Below are 26715 nucleotides of genomic sequence, written 5' to 3'. Positions count from 1 at the left end.
CCAGAGTCTGGCCTTCATCAGGAGTATATATATATATATATATATATATATATATATATATATATATATATATATATATATATATATATATATATATATATATATATATATATATATATATATATATATATATGTATATATTGTCAGGGAGAAGTAAGACACAACGCCCGTATCGTAGGCCAGCTGTTCTTATTCTGCTTCGTCTTTTTCTTCCCATGCTAGTGCACCCGAGCCACACTTCATCATCATTACACTCGGCCAAGCTGCGTACATGCGGTGCAGCCAAAATTGGCCCTCCTTTGGCGTTGGCCGTCGCTTCGAAGGTGGCATCATTCAGAGGTCCTCAGCTCTGACCCACCAAGGGTAGAAGTAATGCTTCTGGCGGGCGGCATTGGCTGCCTCGGGGAGGCCGGTCACGGCCGCGCAGTGTCTTGGCTCGAAGTGCCAATGATGCCTCTGGCAGTCGGCCCTGGCTGCAAGCCGTTAGTCTGGTATGGTGGGCGGCTTTGACTGCATCGTGGTGCTCGGTCAAGGCCACGCTGTGACTTGGCTGGTGGAACTGCCGTAGGTAGGTCTGGTGGGCGACCCTGGCTGAATCACACTGGTTGGTTTCAGCCACGTGGCGACGTCGGACGAGCTGAAACGCATGCTGATGTCGGCCGGCTTTAGCTTGGTCGCGTGGGAAACAGTGGATGCAGCATGCCTATGGGAAGATGCCGAAACAGCATTCGAGGAGACACCATGGCCGGCAAGCTTTCTTGCCCCCCGTATTCACAAACGTTCCTCGACTCGACCCTTCACTCGAAACGCTCCTTGAGTGTCGTTTTCCCATGCACAAACCGCCCTTCACTTGAAACACTTCCTTCGCCCAAGAAAATCTCGAGCGTTTCCTCGAGATTGTCAAGGGAGCGATCGAGCTGCCTTGAATCTTCCCTGGAGTGAGGTTTCTGCGTCAACATCGCGTCCATGGTGGAGCCCGTCTCGCTTTGAAGGCGTTTCTCGATTAGTTAGGCTGCCACCTCCGCGTTCTTTCGGCAGAGACGGTATGGGATTACTACTGTCATCGAACGGTTCGGCAACTGCTACTGTGGCGCCGGGACAGGCGGACGTGGTGTCAAGATGACCGCTCCCTAGTTCCATGATGTGTTGTGTTCCGTGCATGAGCCAGTGGATTGCCTGCCCTCGGGTGTGCGTATACGCGCAGTTCGAGTGCTTCAAGACTTATTGCGGATGCCAGTGCTTTGAAGTGTTTCGATGAAGCTCGCACACCACATAAGTTTAAACGCGACACGAAAGCTTGACAAGCAAGCGGAAAGAAAACGTAATAGCAAACTTTCGATGCGCTGCATTCACCGTACTTCAGAGTGGCTTCCTCTCTGGTGAATCTTGGCTACCATAGCCGAAATTTACGGTGAAGCATACCTCCGTTAGACGGCCATCTGTATCAACGAGAAGGTAAGTTCTCATGTGTTTTTTTTTTTTCATTTTGTCCTGCTTCGGCCAGATTACTATTAGCGACAGTTTAGGAAAAGCAAAACAATACATTTGGGCACAATAAGTGTGCTGCTGTTGCTACTACGCGTGAAGCATAGCTCCTGTATACAGTTTCTATGCAGCTCACAATACCAATGAACAACCAAGCCGACCTTTAGGGGATCAAGCAGAGTGTCATGCTCTTTGAAACCTGAATGTACGCAAGAATGCATGAAGTGTCACATAAAAACGTAAACATATGAAATAGAAATACAGCAGATACCTAATGAGATTATTTTTGTTTTACAATTAAACCCCTACCCCCCCCCCCTCGAGGAAGAATTGCTGGCTGTGGAACTGATTCGTGCAATCAAATAATGAACTTATGTAACCATATGCCTGGTCAGCTGCCCAAGTGCCTGAGCCAAATATGTGTCGAAATCGTCAAAGCTCAATAATTCAACCATGTCTGTTCTTGTACGCAAGAACTAATAATGAATGTGTGCACCGCTAGAAGTAAAGAAAAATGCGGCTTTGGTGTCCGAGCAATTACGTTTTTTTCTAATGTTATTTCCTGCCTCTTTTGTGCAGGGCACCGGCTGCCGACAAAAGAACTTAGAGAAAAGGTGTCCTAAAATCTGCCGTATTAGCAATGCATTGCAGAGTCTTCAGGACTATGACTCGCTCTCTGTATTTCGTGATTTCCGACGACAGTGCCGCTCTGGCCGGCTGGTTCGCCCTACGCCATCTGCTGACGCCGACAAGAACTCTCGTTGAGTGGTGTCCTGTCCTGGGACTCCTGTGACCGTGTCCATCTTTCCTATCGTATACTTCCGAATGTTGCTGTCCCTGCGTCACGCTCTCTTTCCCCCCCTCTTTCTATATATATATATACCTTTTAATTCTATCCTTTTAATGCCTCCTTCACCCATCCTTCGTGAGCTACTGTTGAGGCGTCGCACTGTGATGCAGACAGCTATGGGGCTCACTTTTATCTTCTTTTCTCTCTTAAGAATCACATAAGTTCACGACTGTATACAAGAGGACAAAACCTGCAGTGAATGCGTGCAGCTGCTCTGCATTAGGCACGCTATGGTGTCTACTCCCTCGATCTTATTTATGACGTCCTGCGAGCTCATACTTTATCTTTACAGTGTGTAGGTTGCATATTTTTGATTGATAAACACTTTGCAGCTGCATTCTTGTGTTTGCCCCGTTGCTCTTCATCAGCCACATGCAATAAAGGTTGATTCGCCATTCACAACTTCTGTTTTGTTCATTTATCAAAACATAATTATCGTCACGCTTGTCTTTTCATGATGAGACAGGATCGCAAAAATCACTTTTTCTCCGATTCTACAAGAAATCAGCTCTAAAAAAATTAGACTTAATTTATATACAGCAGCACCACTCCCCTTCCACGAAACGGAGATGGCGTGGTTTCAACGTGCAGACATGCTAATGTTGCAGCAATCGTGGATATATTATTTAAAGAATTCTTACCAGATGTATCCGAAATGACTGCAATACTCTTGAGCATTTTTACCACTTTTTGCAGCGGTCTTCGTTAAATCAGCAGAGTAAAATACGCTGCTTCTTGACGACACTTTCTCCAAGGTTGAGAGAGCCCACAGGATTGTTTTTAAAACAGAACAGCACCGAAAGTTGACGCGACTTCAATTATATGATTTCCAAAAGAATAAAACGTCTCCTATAAAATATGTACTGCCGAGGCTTTGGATTGCAGCAAAGACACCACGATCCTTTTCAACAGGTATTCCCGGCAATCATATTCTGCAAATAAAAGTCAGAACATAAGTGCACTAACATTTGTGCACTAACGTCATTCGTGCACTAACGATTGTGCTTCTGAGCTTGCAGACGAAGAAGACGGGAAAAAAATTTAAGACGTTGCCGCTGTGTGAACTTGGAGACGAAAGCTACACAGATTCAAAGGGTACGTCTACTCGAACCTGTCAAGTTAGGCGCATCCAAAAATGCATGGTAAATAGAAGAACAATGAAAAAACAATAAGTGATTACTCAGACATCCTTGGAAGTTTAAAATATTAAAATTGACACTCACTCACACACACAAACACACACACACACACGCACGCGCGCACGCACCAGTCCCTGATAAACGACTATATATGCTGCTAATCGATCATCAACATCAATTGATAATCAACTTAACATCAACTCTAAAATGCGTTTTTCAGCAATAGAAAGGCACATAATGGCTTTTCTTAACTTACGTAGCAGTCTAATTCGAAGGCTCAGCCACGGGTATAACACGCCTACTTTTTAACGCTGCCCTGTTATAACCTTGAATAGCAGTTGCGAGCATTGCTTTCGTAATTTTCTATTATGCGCAGAGAAGCAACTACGAAATTGATTGAGTGATTGATATGTGGGGTTTAACGTCCCAAAACCACTATATGATAATGAGAGACGCCGTAGTGGAGGGCTCCGGAAATTTAGACCACCTGGGGTTCTTTAACGTGCACCGAAATCTGAGCACACGGGCCTACAACATTTCCGCCTCCATCGGAAATGCAGCCGCCACAGCCGGGATTCGAACCCGCGTCCTGCGGGTCAGCAGCCGAGTACCTTAGCCACTAGACCACCGCGGCAGGGCGAGCAACTACGAAAGTGCCACGTTGAAATTTGCAGTAAATTAGAAAAATAAGCATTGTACAGGCCCCTGAAATTAGGAACTGTGCACGTACTCCCGTAGCGAGAACGACTTTACGTACGAGTAATTCTCGTACACAATGCGGTGGTGAATTCTGAAAGCACGTCAATGTAATGTGAGATATAGTAAACATTACTCACTTTACCACGTTATCCATTTGGTGGCTACATTAGTGATCAGAAGGCTCACAACAAAGCGAAAGTAAACAAAGCAAGAAACCATCTGTTGTGCTTCCTGTCATCACTCACGTAGTTCGTTAGTCACCCCGGCGAAAGTACGGTCTCAAATGATACACAAGCAGACACTACCATAAATATAAACTGCAATTATTAGACCCTTACGAGACGAAGCAAACGAAGCCCGTAGAAACGTTCAGCAGTAGACGAAACGCCATCGGCTGTTCGTTAAGTTGCCTGGGTGCGACTGTTGCCAAACTTGAAGCGGGGGTTTGGCTAACTCTACCTGCAAAAGACTTGGGGAAACCATGCTACAACTCTAAATGCATGAATTTTGCTGGAATGTTCATTTATAAAAACGAATAACTTAGAAAGGCGTTTTTTTTGTTGTACAGAGATAGGCAATTCTTAACCACAATTACGAATACACTCGTTATCAGACGCTTTTCTCGGCGCATGCAGTTCATTCAAGTAAAGGGAGCATTTCCGATGCCTGCATTGGCGAAGGAAGTGTGAAGGAGCGTTCATGAAACGCAGCGGTTCCTTGAGTGGAGGAGCCCGCTCCGGCTTGACTTCAAGTCGAGGGAAGCCCTTGAGTGAAGGAGCGTTTTTGAATACGCGCCTTGGTATTTTCGGTTAAATCCATGTGATTGTCAGCACCGAAAATGTGGCTAGGACACTCACCAAGAGCATTCTGCGTGTTTGAGGAAACTTAGAAATATTTTTCTGCAGCCAAGTTCCTCTAATAATGGGGTTGCTCGCTCTCCTTGTTTTCATCGATGCCCGACGTCTCTGCATGGATCTAGCTCTCTCTTCGGAAGCCGGTGTTGTCAAGTCCAGCGCAGGTTTCTTCGCGATCGCTATTTCGTCACAAGGCAGAGGAAATAGCTGCAGGGCTACTTCACTGCGCGCATTCTCATCCGGTGAAGCCTTCTCGCTGAACTCCCGCGGGTTGGACACATGGTTCTCCATCCCGTCCATCCGTTCATCCGTAGGGCGTTGAGGGTCTGCACTGCAGTACATTGGTTATTATTCTTTATAAAAGGCTGCTTATTCCATCACACACAGGTGTGTCCCTGCATCCTTCAGATGGTTGCCTCGGGTAAACATGCTCTCTGCTTCGTCCGGCGTCTGGAGGGACAGCGTGCTGAGTACGAGGGGAGCCGGCGCGTCCAGCTCAGCTAAGGAAGATGAGCTTGGGGCGCACGGTAGCAGCTTCTGTGGAGGAAATGAAGCCTCAGCTTCTTGTCTTGTTAGTCCTGCATTGTACACCAGTGCAGTGTCAGAGCACTGTTTGAGTCCAGTTCTTGTTGGATTGCACGGTGAAAAGCCTCGTCGTGGTGCTCCTCTAGAGACCCGTCCTCGGTAGCGGTGAGGTTGTAATGGGTGGTGGCAGTGAGGTCGCAGTCAATCCGCTCAAATGCAGCGATGAGCTTGGTGCTCATCTACCCAGGACTGCTGCCTCACGCCTTATACCAGTGCCATGCTGCGGCTGTATTCGGAAGGCGATCAATGGTCATGTCCCACTTCTGCTCTTGAGTTCACGCAGTGCGTGCTCCAAGAACGTGACGCTGGCAACCCAGTTGTGGAAGACATCCTGGAAGGCACGAAAGTGTGGGAGTTCGAAGGCGGCCAGCGATGGTGGTACGGCAGACGAAACTCTGGAACATGTCGACGCAAGAGACGAATTGGCAGGAAAGCTCTGCGTACGCCGAAGCTTTCTGCGGCTCTTTGGTGAGGTCTGTTCATGGTTTTGGGCGGCAACTGTGGTCAATGCAACATCAATATCGTGTAGCTCTGGTAAGGCCGCAAGAAACAGCGCATAGGTCGATGCTGTGAAGGCGTTGACCACGAGGCAGAGTCGCGAAATAACACGCCGCAGGTCCGCCGCGATATCCCACGACCCGCAAATGAAGCCAGTGGCAATGTTGGCCATAGGAGGTGGAATGGAGCTAACTGTGGTGGGACCGTTGTAAGAGGGAGCTTGAACAGCTCCCCTCAGCAGCTCAGGGGGCGATAGAGTCCGGAGTTAGAGGTTGTCAGCACGAGAAGTGTGACACGAGTCTCTGGCAAGAGGACGCCGCGTATCGACTTGGTGGTGGCAATATACGCTAAAAAACCTGATCGACATCCATTGAAAGCTCACTCTTTGAAAGAGCCTTGCGACCACAATTTGAGTAACCGGTAGCATACCTAATGTTCCCAAACGAATGGAACCCGTACGCCTTCTCAGACGTAGGTTACAGCGAGGTCCTTATCAGATGCTACCCTGGAACCACCGTAGAGGCTTATTATGGAAGATAGAAGTAAGCTTGTGTTGTTATCTCCTCCAATCCGAGTTACGTACGGCGCCCCATTTTTCTATCTTCCATAATGAACCGTTGCCAGCCAGCCCAAATGGTTGTTTTGCTACATCGAAGAGGAATGACGCCGTCCCCAAATGGTTCAATGAGTAGATGCTGCAGCGGTCGGGCAGTGGAGTCCATAATTCAGGAAGCGTAGACGGCGTTCCCGGTTGAAGAACAGACCCGCGCGGCCAACGACCCCCGAGGACATGTATAGGTGGCTTCAGCCACAATGTTTAGTTACGGCCCTGCGCGATTATTATTATTATTTCGCTCGACGATTCAAAGTGGACCATAAAACCACATCAACTGCCGCAGAGCTTGTCGCTATCCTGGAGGCAATAAGGTTTATTTCCGGAGAGCAACCTCGAGCCTGGACGATTTTCAGTGATGCAAAACCCGCTTTGCAAACCATTAATTGTATCATGAAGCAAGGTCCGTATTACAGCTTGGCAATAGAAATCACAGAACTTATTCAGGCTGCTTCAACAAATGGTCATCTTATAACTTTCCAGTGGATTCGCGCTCATTGCGGCGTGATAGCAAACGAAGAGGCGGACACTGAAGCTAAAAATGCCTTAAGCAGTGCCCCTGAAGTACGCATTGCGTTTTCACGAGCTGACACGAACGCCCTGCTTCGCTGCGTGATGCGCAGTTACACACTTCAGCACTGGACCAAACCGGAACGGCGACACCAGCAACTTCACAAATGGGACCCGGAAATGAGGTTCCGCATGCCTCCTAAATTGAAACGGCAACTCACAAGTATGATCCACCGCATTCGTCTTGGTGTAGCGTACACCTGACGTTACGCACATATCATCGGTCGCAGTGACACTGGTCCTAATTGTGAACACTGTGATGTGCCAGAAACATTTGAGCACATATTTTGTGTCTGCCCAGCATACGCACGTGAACGACACACACTGATTTCTTCTACTGAACCATATCGCAGTAGGTCATTAACTGATGAGACCATGTTGGGCCCTTGGCTAGACACCAACAGTGCAATTGCGGTCACAAGAGCAGTTATTACCTTTTTAGAAACCACTGGACTATGTGCGCGGCTATAAAATGTGTCTCAGCTAGAAAGAACACTACATACTCACCTCTCTATCTGACCATCGTCATCCATTAATCTTTCTTTTCCCCTTTCCCTTCCCACAGTGTAGAGTAGCAGGCTAGAGCAAGCTATCGCTCAGGCCGACCTCTCTGCCTTTCCGTAAATAAACTTACCTCCTCATCCTCCTCATGTGCATACACAGATCCGCAGAAAACAATGATGTCAGTGGGGCAGAGCGTGTCGCCTGGTGTATGGGTGTTTGAAAACGCGTTTGACCGAGTCGCAGCGATCTGCCGCAATCTGGAACAAATCGCAGCTTTAAGGCGTTGTAATAAATTACACAGTTTACGCAGAGAGCTCAAATCGGTCTCTAAATTACCCGTGGGACTTGGTCAACAGGCCCAATGTGTTTGTAAAAACCGTTAAAATCATTTCAGGGTCCCTTTAATCAAAAAAGACCTCTGCGTAGCAAATGTGGGACAATGCACTACGAGATGCTCAAGTGTTTCGCCGGAGCCACAAGCTGCGCACAACGGACTGTCCACACGCCCTTGATGGTTCACGCATCGGCTCACGCACCGGCTCAGAGCCCACTCTTAGTTTGTACAACACCGCTCGGGAACTACGAGGCAAGCCACGGCCGGGGAGGGAACGATCCATTCGCCACACGCTGGTATGAGTGCTGCTTTAGGCGGTGTCGGCGTATAAGCAGACGAGCATTGCCAATCGTTCATAGAATTCCCGGACAGTCACAGCCATCATGGGTGCATGACGAAGCAAGGCGATCCGCTTCTTCATTGCCCGCAATACCCACATGCGAAGGTACCCACTGTGCAGCTAGGGTTACCCCACGTGACAGAATAATGTTAATGGATTCCATGATGCTGCTCAGAATAGGGCTGTCGGTCTCCTTGCTGGTGAGTCTGCTAAGGGCGCCACGACTGCGCCATTGTCAAGGAGAAATAAGACACAACACCCGTACCGTTGCCCAGCTATTCTTATCTGCTTCGTTTGTCTCTTCCCATGCGAGCCTAGCGCACGCCCAAGCCACAAGTTATATATATATATATATATATATATATATATATATATATATATATATATATATATATATATATATAAAACGTAAGAAGATAGCGGTGGTTGGTAGAACATGAAAAAGAAGTGCTTTAGAAAACAACATGGCGTATGAGCCAGGCCACGTCTCCCACATCTAGCGTCACACGAGTCGACAGGATGAAGACCTGGCCACCGCTGTTCAGCCTCACATCATTCACGAAGCCACCGGCGATATGCCTCAACTGAATATCGACCACAGAAGAGGTGATCTCAGGCACATGCAGTTACCGGCATCATGACAGAATCATCGACTGACTTTCCCATCCCCAAGTACACCGGAGCAGTGAATGATGGACCTGTACAGGACTGGTTCGACCTGTTCGAGCTCCACGCTACCGCTGCATTACGGTCGGAACGGGAGATGGTCGCCAACTGTACCGACTACGTCTCCGGTGAGGCCTTCGCCTTCAAATTCTACCTCACCCACATATTCCAAAACGACGAATCATGGGAAAAGATCAAACAAGAAATGATCATTTGGTTTAAAGAATACAATGACGACTACGTCGAAGACTTGGTTATAACCCACCATTCAAGACAAGCGCACTCTGTCGTCAGAGTAAAAAGCAGCCTTCACGCATTCACCAACCTCCTGCTTTTCCATCGCGTAAATCTTCGGTCGTTCACAACGCCCACCTCTCGTCTCACACGTTCATTATATGGTCGGAATAGAGCAGAGAAGCTCGGAGCATACTCAGTCAAGCCCGGGTCCTACAATTCAGTTTCATGTGCCAGAAGAGCTCGCATCGTTCGTTGCACAGAAAGACAGTCGTTCCCAACTAGAATCCGACCAAACCATGCCTATTCCGATCTCACCATTCAGAGCACAGTTATCTGAAAGCCCAAACGCAGGAGACTCGGCAGCAACTCTTACAGGTTGCCAGGTGCCAGAAGCCTACATAATGAATGCTGTCGCAGGCACCTCTGATGTTCCTCCAGTAAAATCTGTCCTACCAACTTCACTGCCTAAAAAGAGTTGAAACAGTTACCGACTGGACACTACGTCAAATTTCCAAGAAAAACATTGTCATATTCTAAAAAGGCTGCCACCTCAGCTCTTTTCGCAGCAACATCATCAAAGTCAGCAAGTCCAACAACAACAGAGACTCCAAGAGCTACACGAACAAGGACCACGACGAACACAAACATCATCGGAAGATCACTCAAGGGTTAAACGAAGGCGTCTACAAGCAAGTCAAGTGAAGCGACGGCAAATTCAAGATGTCTCCCTCGAGAGAAATAAGATTTCAGATTTAAGACATTTTCCCGAAAACAAACATCAAACAAGTTTTCTCCAGCAGAGTTCAAGACAGAGCCTATGATCAAAGTGACTGAAACAACAGAGGACAAAACGACACAAGCGGTGTAAAACCACATCCTGTTTTGCAGAGAGACAAATGCATCACTCCATCAGCCAACGAATACGCAAACTGGTAGTGCACCGTGCGTACCATTTGCGACAGAAAACCCAACGTCTGCGAAACTTGTGCTATGAGTATTCCAAGGCGTTCCAACCCTGATCATTCCTCGCAAGAACTGCTGTATCATCACCACTTTCCGCGTTACAGCTAAGCTTGTGCTGTCCCGTACACAGCAGCCAACCTCGCCCACCAGAGCTGCGCTTGATATCACCGGACTGCTACCCTCTCCGGTGAATATTTTGTGCAAGTTTACGCAACTCTCATATGGCGTGGAACTACTGCAATTTCTGACATTTTTTGTGATGATACGCCACTTGTTTATGCTATGTAGTTTGTAGTTCACGCATTCTATTGGAGCGAGGAGGAATCCTGTGACGTAGGAAGGCAGTGACTGATGGTAGAAGCGGAGAAAGAAGTGCTTTAGAAAAAACATGGCGTGTGAGCCAGGTCACGCTTCCCGCATCTAGCGTCACACACACACACACACACACACACACACACACACACACACACACACACACACACACACACACACACACACACACACACACACACACACACACACGCACACACACACATATATATATATATATATATATGTGTGTGTGTGTGTGTGTGTGTGTGTGTGCGTGTGCGTGTGCGTGTGCGTGTGTGTGTGTGTGTGTGTGTGTGTGTGTGTGTGTGTGTGTGTGTGTGTGTGTGTGTGTGTGTGTGGGACGTATGAAGTGATGGTTGGTAGAAGCTGGGGAGGAAGAAGGCAGAATGGAATAAACATGGCGTATGAGCCTGGCCACGTCTCCCAGTCATCATAGCGTCACACGAGTCGACAGGATGGAGACCTGCCGGCCCCTTCATCAGTCGCTCATCATCGACGCAGTTCCCCACAAGACGCCCTGACCATACATCCACTACCGATTCATCTTCAACGAGGACACAACGACCAGCACCATGACAGATTCATCGGCCGACCTTGACATATCCAAGTACACCGGAGCAGCAGACGATGGACCCGTACAGGACTGGTTCTACCTGTACGAGTTCCACGCTACCGCTGCATCATGGTCGAAACGGGAGATGATCATCAACTTTACCGACTAAATATCCGGTGAGGCTTTCAAATTCTACCTCACTCACATATTTCAAAATTACGAGTCACGGAGAAAGATTAAAGAAGAAATGACCATACGATTTCAAGAATACAATGACGACTATGACGAGGACTCGCTTATAACCTACCATCCACAGGCAATCGCACTCGGTTGTCAATTTCACAAGCAGTCTTCAAGCTTACGAACGCCCAGCATGAATCGACCACTGCCACAACACAAAGTGGAACATGAGTACACTGACATGCGACCAAGCGTATTTCGGGAAAACCACAACCATCGTGCAGGCCTCCGTTTTACACGCAAGACGACACTTCTAAAATCATCGCTTCAGCATATGACACGAGACGTTGCTCAACCACTTGATGCTCCCTATTCTTCGTCTCGCATACATGGCCCGCCACCCGGTTTTACATCCCGTGGCTCCTCGGGTTCTCGTAACGCTAACCATCTGCCTTGTAAGGACACCGTGTTCACAATAGGTGAACCATCGACGCATCGGGAAAATAACCAACCATGCCATGACGACTCGAAAAGGTGTTTTTTATCACAAGACTTTATTTCTATGGCTCAGCAGGCTGTGCAGTCCGAACCTAAAAATGCCACGTTACCTATATGGTATCCCCGTCCAGTGCTCACAGCTCCAAGAACCGAAACAATGCAGAGGTAATACATACACCAAACCTCACACGCAGTTGTCTGCCAGAGGCGTTCATACTGGACCACTTTACGGAAGCTTTTGAAGAGCATGCTAGCAATGATGGCGCATTACCAACTATGCCCGATAAGCAAGACACCATTTCGCCATGCATCAGTTGTCTGCAGGGCGCATCAAACCTCGAAGGAAATGAATTCCCAATTCCAGAAGGGGCGCCACTACAGCCATCTCCTGAGCAGCACCAGCAAAGCAAGCAAAGCGAAGTACACAAACTCAGGAGACAACGAAAGAGACTGCAACGAGGGCATTGAAAAACGCGAAATTCAACGGAAGTGCACTCACCAATTGAAGAACATCGGAAACTAATATCTCGAAAACAAAGACCTATTCAAGACGTCAGACACTTTCGCACAAAGAAAAGTCACCAGAGACACTCCCTGCCTCAGCTATTACACCGATTGCACCACCACAGAAAACGCCGAGAAAGACGCGGAAGCACTGCTCGCACACCGCAAGCACTGAGGCACTTCATCACAGTCTGTCAAAAAGCACGAAAGCAACAAGCACCGGGATTGCACCGTTCTCGACGAAAAATAAAACCCCGACGACATCCGAGCTGCCGATGCAACAATGCATTCCATCCTTGCTCAGTCCCCAGAGGAGTTCAAGCAGCATTGTCAGTATCCATGTGTAGCCCACTCTGTCCGAAACGCAACAGTCAAGCTCGTCCACCAGAGTCGTCATAAAAAACACCGGCCTGCTCCCTCGGCCTTGAAAATTTAGTGAGACTGTGGAACTTCGTCGGGACGTGAAACTGCGAATTTGGCCATTATTTTGTTTATTTTGTTTTCAATTTGTTGTATTTTGTAACCTGTGCCATCTTTCGGGGGAATCGTGGGACGTATGAAGTGATGGTAGAAGCTGAGGAGGAAAAAGGCAGAATGGAATAAACATGGCATATGAGCCTGGCCACGTCTCCCAGTCATCATAGCGTGACATATATATTGTCACGGGGTCGTGACGTGGCCGAAGACAGGAAACTTTTTGTTGGGATTTAACTGTTTATTTCGGTGAACCTGTGCCCGGTAAAGGGAAAGTCTAATTACAGCAGCAGTCTTGCACAGATAGCAGTCTCGGGCTGATAGCGGCGAACGGAGCGTCGGCCTTCGATCAACAACTGGCAAGCGGCGAAGCGCGTCGGCATTTATACTCTTGCCGTCGAATGTTCTAGTGTTATCGCTGGCGGTGGCGTAGGTTCCAGAACAATCTGTGCCGTTCGCACAGTGGGCGTGATCTTATCGAAATGATCTACTACAGTACCAAACCTTCTCGGAAACTGCAGGCACGGTTTGCGCTGAGAATTGTGTGGTGTTTTGGGACGATAGCAAAAACTTGGGAAATGGAACGTGGCATTGCCCCCCTCTGAAAAAAGGCATCGTCCCGATGCTTTCACTAAAGATGAAGGTACAATAGTTATGCAAGAAAGTAGAATGAATAAATTACAATACAACAATAATACAAAAAACACTGTTTCAGTTTGTTAACGTGCATGAAACGGCTTTAGGCACGCGACATGGATGACTTCAGGTCGCGATCAGTGTCGTTGAGAGTTCGTGATGCCGTCGGGGACAACCTCGTAATCAAGTGGGCTGAGACGTCGAACCACCTTGTACGGTCAGAAGTACCGTCACAGAAGCTTTTCACTTAGTCCACGTCGGCGTATCGGCGTCCATACCCAAACACGTTCACCGGGCTGGTATTCCACGAAGCGTCGTCGAAGGTTGTAACGGTGGCTGTCGGTCATCTGTTGATTCTTGATACGGAGACGCGCAAGTTGTCGGGCTTCTTCAGCGCGTTGAAGGTACTCGCTCACATCGAGGTTTTCTTCGTCGGTGACGTTGGGTAACATGGCATCGAGCGTCGTTGCCGGGCTCCTTCCGTAGACCAGTTTGTATGGAGATATCTGCGTCGTCTCCTACACCGCCGTGTTGTATGCGAAGGTCACATACGGAAGAATGGCGTCCCACGTCTTGTGTTCGACATCGACGTGCATTGACAGCATGTCGGCGATTGTCTTGTTAAGCCGCTCGGTGAGGCCGTTGGTCTGTGGGTGGTACGCTGTCGTCCGGCGGTGGTTTGTTTGGCTGTATGCCAAGATCGCGAGAGTTAAGTCGGCAGTGAATGCCGTTCCTTTGTCGGTGATAAGGACCTCCGGGGCGCCGTGACGTAGGACGATATTTTCGACGAAGAACTTAGCTACCTCGGATTCACTGCCTTTTTGCAGGGCTTTTGTCTCAGCGTAGCGGGTGAGGTAGTCGGTAGCTACCACGATCCACCCATTCCCGAAAGCCGACGTCGGGAACGGCCCCAGTAGGTCCATACCAATCTGCTGGAAAGGTCGGCAAGGTGGATCAATTGGCTGCAGAAGTCCCGCTGGCCTTGTTGGCGGTGTCTTGCGTCGCTGACAGTCCCGGCATGTCCTCACAAACGAGTGACGTCGGTGGTAAGACGTGGCCAGTAGTACCTTTCTTGTATCCTCGCGAGCGTGCGAGAAACACCGAGGTGCCCTGCCGTCGGATCGTCGTGCAGGGCCTGGAGGAGTTCTGGTCGCAGAGCTGAAGGCACCACAAGGAGGTACTTAGCTCGAAGCGGTGAAAAGTTTTTCTTTTGTAGAAGACCGTTTCGTAGAAAGAACGACGCAAGTGCGCGCTTGAATACCTTCGAGACTTCGGTGTTCCTGCCTTCGAGGTATTCTATTAGGGCCTTAAGTTCCGGGTCGGCCCGCTATCGTTCAGCGAAGTCGTCGGTAGTTATCGTTCCTAAGAAGTAGTCGTCATCCGGGTCGTCGGGTAGCGGTTGGTCGACAGGCGCACGAGAGAGACAGTCAGCATCGGAGTGTTTTTGCCGGACTTGTAAATGACAGTAATATCATATTCTTGAAGTCTCAGGCTCCATCGTGCGAGGCGACCTGAAGGGTCCTTCAAGGTGGCTAGCCAACACAAGGCGTGGTGGTCGCTCACAACTTTGAAGGGCCTGCCGTAGAGGTAGGGGCGAAATTTCGACGTAGCCCAGATGATGGCGAGGCACTCCTTTTCTGTTGTAGAATAATTTGCTTCTGCTTTGGATAGCGATCAGCTGGCGTAAATAATAACCCTTTCAAGTGCGTCAGCCCTCTTCACAAGAACGGCGCCAAGACCTATGCTGCTTGCGTCAGTATATATTTCTGTCTCGGCGAATTCGTCGAAATGGGCAAGTAACGGAGGCGTCTGGAGGCGATGTTTAGGCTCCTGGAAAGCGTGTTCCTGTGGCGTTTCCCACTTGAACTCGGCGTCGGCCTTAGTAAGGTTTCAATTTCAATTCAATTTCAATTCAGTTTATTCCGACATCACAGGAGACATTACAAAAGTCACAACAGTGATGCTGTGGGGCGAAAGCAAAAAGCCATTAAGGCTTGACGAAGGCTTTCGCACCATTTGACAACATAGCAACAGCAACAGCAGCATGAGATCATCAGTTATTATACAATATCAAAACATGTACTTCAAGGTCATGCCGATTTGCATTTTATTAACACGTTGAAAAACATTTACAGAAACGGAGCAGTATAAATGGTTTATTGTAAGAAACTGTTTAAGGTTAGTGGCAGTAAGTAGCTCATCATCTGGCGACCATAGTTAGTACGTGTGTAAGGAATTTTCCAGTCATCGGTAGCTCGTGTGCTATAGGGGCAGGTATAGGGTGTCAAACGCGCTAAATCAGTAAGAAAAGAGTCGTGATTCTTTAAGGAAGTACGATATCGCTTCATTAAAATTGTATTGTATATCTCAGGCATTGGTTGTAAATTAAGGGCTTCGAAAATGGGTTTGGAATGTTCATCGCGAGGAACACCTGTAATTATGCGCACAGCCTTTTTCTGTAATCTATATATTCGGCCTAAGTTCTTTTCCGATGTGGTGCCCCATACTAGATAGCAATAGCTTAATGTAGATAAAAATAGCGAATTATATAGTAAGAGTTTAATTTTTTGTGGCAAGAGAAAACGTAAGCGCGATAAGATACCTACAGTACGAGAAAGTTTAGCATGGACAAACTCAGCCTGATCCTTCCATAGCATGTTTTCGTGGAAAAAAACTCCCAGAGTTTTCACTATCGGTTCAATCCTTATAGATTCTGAGCCAATCACTAATGATAAATCGCAGGTTAGTGAGAGGATCGGCTATGCGGGCGAAGGTTTTCACGAACCGCCTGTAATAGGCGCACAGGCCCAGAAATCGGCGCACGGCCTTCTTGTCAGTGGGCGGCGGGAAGTCGGCGATGGCGGCTGTTTTCCGTGGATCGGGACGAACTCCAGACTTGCTGATAACGTGCCCCAGAAACAAGAGCTCCTCATACGCAAATCTGCACTTTTCTGGCTTCAGTGTGAGTCCGGACGTCTTGATGGCTTGAAGTACAGCTTCAAGGCGCCGAAGATGCTCGTCAAAATTCGAGGAAAACACGACGATGTCGTCCAAGTACACAAGGCAAGTCTGTCACTTCAATCCTGCCAGTACTGTATCCATAACGCGTTGAAAAGTTGCAGGCGCTGAGCAAAGGCCGAAGGGCATCACCTTAAACTCGAAGAGGCCGTCTGGTGTGATAAACGCCGTCTTCTCTCGGTCTCTTTCATCGACTTCGATTTGCCAATAGCCAGTCTTGAGGTCCATTGACGAGAAGTACTTGGCGTTATGAAGCCGATCAAGTGCGTCGTCTATTCACGGGAGAGGATACACGTCCTTTCTTGTGATTTTGTTCAGGCGGCGATAATCGACGCAGAAACGTAGGGTCCCATCATTTTTCTTCACTAACACCACGGGGGATGCCCATGGACTCTTGGACGGCTGGATAATGTCATCTCGCAGCATTTCATCAACTTGTTTCTTCATGGCCTCACGTTCTCGCGTCGAAACCCTGTACGGACTCTGACGGAGTGGTCTGGCATTTTCTTCGGTTATGATGCCATGTTTCGTGATTGGGGTCTGCCGAATTTTCGATGACGACGAAAAGCAATCTTCGTATTGCAGGAGCAGGGCCTTGAGCTGTTCTTGCTTATCGTTTGGAAGTCTGGGACTGACGTCGAAAGCTATGGCAGGGGCTTGGTTCCTCTGAGCATGTTCCGCAGAATCGGCGAGGGCGAAAGCACTGGTGGCTTCGACAATTTCTTCGATGTATGCGACCGTTGTTCCTTTGTTCACATGTTTGTACTCATTGCTGAAATTCGTGAGCATAACCGTTGCTTTGCCTCCCCGCAGCTCTGCAATTGCTCTTGCGGCGCAAATATTTCGGGTGATCAACAGATGCTAACTGCCTTCAACGACGCCTTCCAAGTCAGATGATTTAGGAGCGCCGACTGAAATAATGACGCTTGAGCGAGGCGGAATGGTGACTTGTTATTCCAGCACATTCAAGGCATGGTGTCCTGACGGCGTGCGGGGCGGTAGTGCTTCTTCTGTGGATAACGTTATCGACCTTGTTTTTAGGTTGATGACAGCACCATGGAGGCATAAGAAGCCCATGCCAAGGATGACATCTCTCGAGCAACGCTGTAGGACTACGAAGTCTGTAGGATAAATACGGCCGTTAATTGTGTCTCTCGCTGTGCAGATTCCTGCGGGCGTTACGAGATGACCTCCGGCTGTGCGGAATTCAGGGCCTTTCCAAGCTGTCCTAACTTTCTTTAACTTTGCGGCGAACGACCCACTGATGACAGAATAGTCGGCTCCAGTATCGACGAGAGCAGTCACACTGTGGCCGTCGATAAGAACGTCGAGGTCGCTAGTTCGCCGTCTTGCATTACAGTTAGGGCGTGGCGTCAGGTCACGGCTGCGTCGGCTTGTTCCGCTGCTTCCATGTTGCGTCGTCCGGCCACCTTCGGTAAGTGAGCTTTTTGCCTTCAGGGCTTTGCCTGGTTGGTGTTGTGTTCAAAAAGCTCCGTCGCGGCGGTGTCGTCGTCGAAGGATCTTCGGTAGTTCGTCACACAGCAACCGCACCTCCATCGGTTGCTGCCCTTAGTTTCGCGGATACGGGCTAGGAGACCGGCCCCGCGTTGGGCCAGATTACTGCCGGAGGTGCGGTGACATGCGGCGGCTGGGCGACGGCGAACGGGAAGGACTTCGTGGTGTCCATTGAGTTCCTGCCAGGTAGTCGGCGATGTCACGTGGCCGATCTCCTGGCTGCGGACGCGGTGCATTTACGGCGAAGCCACGCAGTCCCATCTGTCGGTACTGGCAACGGCGGTATGTGTGCCCGGCCTCGCCGCAGTGGTAGCAGAGCGGGCGGTTGTCAGGTGCACGCCAAGCGTCCGTTTTCCTCGGTGCACTGCGCTGGCCCGCTGGGGAACGGAAGGACGTCGGTGGGGGTGGTGGCGGCGGTGGCGTCTGGCGACGGAATTGCGACGGGGCGGCGTTTTCGCGTGGACGGGGAGGAGCGTTGTGGCGCACTGCAGCGGCGTAGCTCATAGTTTCTGGCTCGGGCGGTGGTGTTTGGAGAATTCGAAGCGATTGCCGGACTTCTTCTCGCACAATGTCGGCGATCGAATCCACTTGAGGCTGCGCCGAAGGCAACAGTTTGCGGAGCTCTTCCCGCACGATCGCTCGGATCGTTTCACGCAGGTCGTCGGAGTCACTGGCTTGAGCAGCAGCGCATTCTGGATTCAGGCGACGATTATACTGTCTGGTGCGCATGTCCAGCGTTTTTTCGATGGTGGTCGCCTCGGATACAAATTCTTGGACGGTGTTCGGTGGATTCCTCAATAGTCCCGCGAAAAGCTCCTGTTTGACCCCTCGCATGAGGAAAGGAACTTTCTTTTCCTCAGGCATGTCTGGGTCAGCGTGACGGAACAGGCGGGTCATCTCTTCTGTGAAAATTCCAACCTTTTCATTTGGTAGCTGAACCCGGGTCTCGAGTAGAGCAGCGGCCCTCTCTTTGCGAGCGACGCTCGCGAACGTTTGCAGAAATGCGCCGCAGAAGACATCCCACGTTCGGAGCGTGGACTCCCGATTCTCTAGCCAGGTCCTTGCGGTGTCTTCCAGGTAGAAGTACACACGACGGAGCTTTTCTTCGTTGTCCCAGTGGCTGAGGGCGGCCACACGGTCGTATGTTTCTAGCCAGGTTTCCGGGTCTTCAAACGATGAGCCAAGGAACGTTGGTGGTTCCCTGGGTTGATGAATGACGATCGCGGGCTGGGACGCTCCGGTTGTCATTGTCGCTGCAGTCGAGGTCATGGTCTTGGTCTTCCGCGCCTTGTCTTGTAGAAGGCCGTACTCCGGTGGGAGACCTTGCTGTCGGCAGCTTGTTCACTGCTCTTGGTTGGCGTCGGTGTCTTCTCCGCGACGGGGGCTGGGTTCACGGCTTGACGGGGGCGTCCGGTACATGAACGAAGCAGCACCTCCACCAGATGTCGCGGGGTCGTGACGTGGCCGAAGACAGGAAACTTCGTGTTGGGATTTAACTGTTTATTTGGGTGAACCTGTGCCCGGTAAAGGGAAAGTCTAATTACAGCAGCAGTCTTGCACAGATAGCATTCTCGCACTGATAGCGGCGAACGGAGCGTCGGCCTTCGATCAACAACTGGCAAGCGGTGAAGCGCGTCGGCATTTATACTCTTGCCGTCGAATGTTCTAGCGTTATCGCTGGCGGTGGCGTAGGTTCCAGAACAATCTGTACCGTTCGCACAGGGGGCGTGATCTTATCGAAATGATCTACTACAGTCCCGAACCTTCTCGAAAACTGCAGGCACGGTTTGCGCTGAGAATCGTGTGGTGTTTTGGGACGATAACAAAAACTTGGGAAATGGAACGTGGCAATATATATATACAAAAAGTAGGCGAACGCCTACTTTTTGTACCGCATGTTGCCGCTGACTCTTTTCGGTGGTGGTTATAGCTTCCTCTGTCAGGGAACCAACACTGACCACGAGCGAGACATGGCCGTCATCCGCCTCAACTGGTGGTACCTTCTGGTACGCATCGCCGACTTCACGGACACTATGTTCTTCGTGGCCCGCAAAAAGTACACGCACATCTCGCACCTTCACGTGTCGCACCACGCACTGGTCGTGCTCAGTGGCGGGATCTGGCTAAACTTCGGCAGCGATGGTCAGGCCATCCTCGGCTGTTGCGTCAACGCGTTCGTGCACATCGTCATGTACACCTATTACTTCCTCGCTGCCATGGGCCCGCGCGTGCAGAAATACCTCTGGTGGAAGAAGTACCTCACCACCATCCAGATCACTCAACTCGTGGTGGTCTGTGCCCACTCGTCCATACCTTTGTTCCTCGAATGCGGCTACCCGAAAGGGCTGTGCTACCTCGAGGTGGCTCAGATTCTGCTCGGCATTGCCATGTTCACGAACTTCTACTTGAAGACTTACAGAGTCGGTGGGAGGTCAGGACCACCGCTGGCAGAAAAGGCAAAGGAGAAGGATCAATGAACCACCACGCATCATCTGGCGAACCTGCAACCAGGTGTGCTGATTAGGCGGTGTCTTTCATTACTCTGAGTCTGTACCTCAATTTAACGTAGCTTAAAAAGTGCTAGCGTTGGTGGTGTTCTTTGACGTGAACTTGCCATTGTTTTTCAGGCACTGCGGTTCACTTCTAACAATCCAGTTTTCCTGGTAGGTTTTAATGTGGCGGGCCTTTAAATGGGTGAAACCGGTTTTCCGCGACAAAGGTCATATGCGATTACTATGTCGATGGATAAAAGATATGTTGTTCTAATGGCCAGCGGCCGTTGTTCAGATACCCACAACAAGTGCGAACGCTAGGAGGTCGCAGGCGTACGGCCACTGGTCTCAGTTCGTGTATATTACAGCAGTTGAGAGATACAATTCATTATAACAAGACTTGAACACCAACAACTAGACAACTAGTTAGAGAAATCTGTTTATTGCAGCACTGATAGTTACGCTGGTGACAAACGGGCACCTATATGCTACTCTGTGTAGGGAAAGGAAATTGATGGCAGAAATTTTCTAAGAGCTGGAAGACAGGACAGGAAAAGGGAGGAAATATGTGGTGCTCAATGTTTTCAATTTGCCAGCCACTTGTATGAGCTTAGTATGTGTAGAAGAGGCAGTACACAGACACGAGCAATGTTTGATGCTTGGACGTCTGCAGCTTCGACACCACATACGTGTTATTGTAGGCTGATTATATCGTTCAGAACACTGCACTTACGTATTTCGACGTCACAGGTTCACGGTCAGACTTTTTCCTTGTTTGTACACATTAAAAGTGAATGTACATTGTGTTCTGTATATGTTGGACACTACTTCTGCTTATTTGCACATTGTGTTGTTCTTTACCTTTCAATAGTTAGTTTGACACCCACGTTTTTATTACTAGTGGTGCATTACCTTCTACTTGCGTAACGAAGCTGCTCCTGGTGATGTTGTTCTATTCATCTAGCCGCGTGTTCGGGAGCTACCGTACCTAATTGCAGAGTCCATTCGGGCACACGAGCATGCAAGCCATGATGCCGTGATTAACAGTCGTACAGTGATGTAGTAAGAATTCCAGGTGCTTAGTTCCCTAATCGAAATTCTCTTCACGTTTGCGGCTTCACTTCTTTTGTGGACTGGTCATTCCTACAGCTTGCGTACATGGTATAGTGGCAAAAAAAAAATAGAAGTATGTATATACTTGCTGCTACTTTCGCTGTACTTCAGTTAAACACATTGCATGATATTAATACACCTTATCCTGCACACAACGCAATTCCACGCCATGAATGGCACGTAGTTTACAGCATTTAATTGATATGTTGTGCGGGAGCTTCTTGTCACATAGATTCAACACGTGTATTGTGATACCATTTATTTATGTAATATTATGTTGCCAGTAAATTGGAATAGTAGATGCTGTTGATGGATTCACTTCAGAAAAACACCATTTCCGAGGCCGAAATTATGGCTACTGTCCACCACCACGGAAACATAATATCGTGGGCATTTAACTTACAGATCTTCATCTGTATATATCATCATCACAATGCCTTGTGTTATGCATCCTTATCGCTGTCGTGTATAAGCATGATCGTTGTGGCTTCGCCATGGCTGTTGGCCGCAGGGTTCTCGGACCAACTAAATGCAGTCCAAACCAAGACCTCCTAATACTTGCGGTTTTAAGAGCCAGAACTGCGATATGATTATAAGGCATGCGATAGTGAGGAGCTTCCGAAATTTGGACCCCCTGGCTTGTTTTAAAGTGCACTGTCATCACACAGTGCGCAGAAGTCTAGCCCTCTTGACTTCCATCTAAGTGAGACCGCGGCGATCAAGATAGAACCGATGACATTTTTGGTCAGCAGACGGGCACCGCGACCAGCTGGAGCGAAGCTGCGACTAGTTCATTCTGAAATTCAAACGTGCTTTCTTTCATTTCTTATTTACAAGCAGCCTACCCTTATACGCCAACATATCTCGTTAACAGCTGTCGCTGTGCGTGCAAGTGCATTCAGAGAGTGTGTTCAATGGCAGTCGCGAAACCGTATAAGAAGAGATTACTATCATATCAACGGATCTTCCCGCGTTAGCTAGCCTCGCATCTATATACCCCTTAAGCTCTCACGCAAGGGGAACTATAACAACGACACAATCAAACATTTCGTCTAGGAAGGCCTAACCCCATGGTCATAGGCTGTAACATACCTGTGGCATTTCCAAGGCAACTATAACAGCGAGATACCGATACCTTGCAGCACCAGCACCTATTGGCATGTAAATAATTCTTAAATGACTGCGACATGTTCTTCACTGTTATCAGAGCGCTTCCATTTGAATTCGTACACGTTCTTTCCGACGGCCCTGCCTTTTTTTTGTTTTTACTTCACACGTGGAATGAGTTTATTGCATATCGAAAAGAGAATCTTTGTGGCCTCAAGCCGATCGCATAAGGTCACGAGACAAGTAAGCAGAGGTTGCGGCCAACGGAACGGAGAAGGCACGCCCTAAACCTTCGGCGTTGAAGAAGCGTAATAGATAATCATCTCTCGGTATTGCTTCTCTGGCCTGCTCACCTGAGATACAGAATGCGAGTGCGAGGAAATATAACTCTACAGTGAATTGGACACAAAACACAAGTCCTGCGCTAAATGCACCGCACAATCACGTCGAAAGCTCGAAAAACGGCCTTTCTAAAGCCCTTTTTTAAATATTCCTCGAAAAACTACTACAGCAACGCTTGCACGGTACCCACTACGCCATAAATCACACAAATTTTTGTGAAATAGGAACAAGCCCACTGTACCATTACACGTTCTTCAGAGAGGCGTGGTACCCGCTACACACCCTTAAGGCATTATGTGCGGATTGTTGATGCTGTGATGATAACAAAGAATTATTACTGAGCCCTTTGTTAGGGGTTGAAAGCATTAAACGACCCACCATTTACGCAATTCGCATTGTATGACGCCTATTTGTTACATTACTCTTCTAAATCGTTGCAATACACATGTTTTTTTCAATCTTGAAACTTGGAAGCGCAATATCTGACAAGAAGGAAGACAGAAACCGAATACAGGGCGCAATGTCCTGCACGAGCTCGTCTCTGCTCGTGCCGAAAAAAATGCCAGAAGTGCTTCTGTATGTGCTCGAGGTGGCACACAGTTTAAAAGATGCGGCTACCAGGTACAACGTACCTGCAGTTTTTTCTGCGCGACATAAACTGGTTGGTGCTGTGCCCTCGTAACTCAGGACCGCTTAAATAATCGCCGTGCGTAAAAAAGCAAGTACGACGATTAGTCACATGCACCTTGGGATTTGCGTACTTGGGAAAGGGGTTTATATCGGACAGGGCTGTCATTGTGTCAACAATTTGGCACGGAAACGCGAGTGATATGTTAAAAATGATTGATATGTCCGGTTTAACGTCCCAAAACCACTATATGATTATGAGAGACGCCGTAGTGGAGGGCTCCTGAAATTTAGACCACCGGGGGTTCTTTAACGTGCACCCAAATCTGAGTACACGGGCCTACAACATTTCCGCCTCCATCGGAAATGCAGCCGCCGCAGCTGGGATTCGAACCCGAGCCCTGCGGGTCAGAAGCCGAGTACCTTAGCCACTAGACCACCGCGGCCGGGCTATGTTAAAAATAATTTCACATTTTATTGTGCCTATGCATTGTGATACCTGTGCATGTGAACCAGTGCTGTCTAGCGAATTCTCGGCAGAAGTGTAAGTGCGCCGGCGAGCAATTTAACGGAGGCTTATTACATTAAAAATCAAGAAGGTGATTGTAGTAGTGACACTTTTGTTGTGCTACGCAGTAGGGGAAAAACTGTTCTTAGAAACTTCGTTGTGATATGAATGTTTGTTATTCTGCTGATAATGATTAGCATTGTAGAATGTGATGTGCACTGCGCCTGCGTGCGCCAATCAACTTTATATATTTAGGGAGACTTTTGAATAAAGCTTAGTTGTGAGTTTGCAGCCTGTCCTGTCAATCTGTGTCCCTTCTTGTCTTCTTCGACGTTGTACTTCCAAGTTTTAAGATTACGAACCAAAGAGCACAGCAACGAATTCTTTTAACACACATGTTAACGTGATTCCTTCCCCGATACGAAGCTTGGAGTGGTTCTGTTTGCCGAAGATTTCCAAGCACCAGCGTAGCTCTGTGTTCTACAGAGGCACGCGGTGCTTGGAAGTCCTCGGCAAAGAAAACCTACGTCTGTGCAAGCCAAGGCTGTTTCACATCATTGGGTTACTATACTTGATGTGCTTAACAATATGAAAATGCTCTAGACTGAACAGCTTTTATCAGCGTTTCAAAATGTACTTGTGTGTATGTTAATCTTACTCTGCCCTTTGCACCAGAATATCAAGACGAAAAAAAAACAAAAACAGCGTGGCTCCGTGGTAGAATACTGGTTCTTTTCTCGCAGAGGGCGCGGGCTCGAATGCCATTCAGTTTTGCCACGGCTGCTGACTTATCAGTAGATGTACTGATTTTTAAATTTTTGTGCTGATTGAGTGATAAGGTGTCCGAATATACTGACTTTCTCTGCTTCCTACAGAAACAATCACAAAATCTGCTAGTTTTTAGCGAGTTTGATTTGATGTGACTGACAAAAGAAGAAAAAGTCAATCAGCTTGCTCTAATGACACTGCGAGAAAGTTGGTGGGAATTCGTCAGTGGATGTATTTTTCAAACGAACCGCATGGAAAACTAAATAACAGAAAAAAAAATTCCCCCCCCCCTGCCTTTCCTTCAGGTCATATCGCCTTTTCGCTCTGTACGCCTTACAGTTCAATTCGAGAACTACATTCGCTATAATGAGTAGGCGTGCGCAAGATCTCAACAAGCTCAGAGTGCTAAACGAGCCCGTTAGCCAGTGTTTCCGCGTGCGAAGTACTTTTGCAGGAAAGCCACTCACGCATTTTCATTATCGCATTGAAATTTGGCAAGAATTTCACTGTACATATGTGTTAAGTTTGCAAACAAGCACTCTTCGACTAAGCTTGACTACCGGAACGATTTATTTCTTTCCACGCTACACTCCCCTGTTCCTCCTCTCTGCCACTTCTCTCTATCAAAATTAACAGGACTGTGCTTACAGCTGCGAGATCCAGGTGGTGCTTTTTGAAAAGCCTTTATGGCTCCGGGGCACATCTTCCTGTAACGTGCTGGTGGAATGCACGTAGAGGGAGAAAATCATTCTATACACGAAAGTAATTGGAAAAATATTGCATTAAGATGGAGGCATTGGTTAAGTGGTATATACTTCCAAGGGAAATAGCGCGCTGAGATTCACGATGAAGAATCGGCAGTAGATAGATTATAATGTAATGTTTGCCGGCATTTAAGGTCCCAAAACCACGACATGGGTATGAGAGACGCCGAAAAATTGTGCACGCACATGATGCAGGCATCATTCGAAAACCAGCTCCAGCGATTTGAAGCTGCGAATTTCTCTGACTCGTTATTGGAAGCTGTCTCCGACGCACTTTTGCGGAAAGCAAAAAGTGAAAGTACTAAAGCTGTCGCGGGGAACAAGGAGCCGAAACCGTAAGACATGCAGTGGTTCCTTATTTTCATAAAGTCTCCCGCAACCTGAAAAAGGCAGCATGCCGGTTTGGGGTACCTGTCGCCTTTTCCGCGCCCGTAAAACTGGCTCAGCTGTGTCCGAGAACTGCTCGGGGGTTGGAGGCAAGCCGTCAGAAATGAGGCAAGAAACGTGGCACGATGTACGGGAAATGTGCCAGAGGCGTTGTTTGTGAGATTCCCTCTTCTTGTGGCAACTCATACATCAGGACTACCGGGCGCTGTATTAATGAATGGGTTAGGGAGCATGAATTAAATCTAATTAAGGATGGCTTTGCGCACTTGCCTATGCATTGTAAAGCGCGCGGGTGTGTACCACGTTTTAATGAGTAAGATTCTAGGTATGGGTAGGTATAAAACTGCGCGTAAGTGGATGGAAGCCTATTACATTAAAAAGAAAGGTGAAAGGTGTATCAGGGAACCGTCGGTGGCGATGTACGTATAGGAGAAGAGATTGTTTGATACCTAGATAGCGTAAGACTGTGTGAAGAGATTGTGGTTATTAGAGGGAAAAGAAGAGAAACATGAGCCCCGTAACTGTCTGCATCAGCGTGCGACACCTCAACAGTAGCTCA

General features: G+C 48.3%; 1 long non-coding RNA gene and 1 pseudogene across 1 annotated transcript; both read left to right on the top strand.

Moving 5' to 3' along the window:
• The first annotated feature begins 245 nt into the window (after positions 1 to 245).
• On the top strand, positions 246 to 2737 carry LOC142817270 (uncharacterized). The gene is made up of 2 exons (XR_012895142.1): positions 246 to 1455; positions 2065 to 2737. It is a non-coding gene; the product is annotated as an uncharacterized LOC142817270 (long non-coding RNA).
• Positions 2738 to 19963: 17226 nt separating this feature from the next.
• On the top strand, positions 19964 to 24528 carry LOC142817799 (very long chain fatty acid elongase 4 pseudogene; annotated as a pseudogene).
• Positions 24529 to 26715: the final 2187 nt, after the last annotated feature.

The sequence above is a fragment of the Rhipicephalus microplus genome, chromosome 5 (genome assembly GCF_043290135.1).
Source record: "Rhipicephalus microplus isolate Deutch F79 chromosome 5, USDA_Rmic, whole genome shotgun sequence".
In the NCBI taxonomy this organism is placed as follows: Eukaryota; Metazoa; Arthropoda; class Arachnida; order Ixodida; family Ixodidae; genus Rhipicephalus; species Rhipicephalus microplus.
The sequence above is the reverse complement of the archived record's forward strand: the minus strand, read 5'-3'. Positions and strand labels throughout refer to the sequence as shown.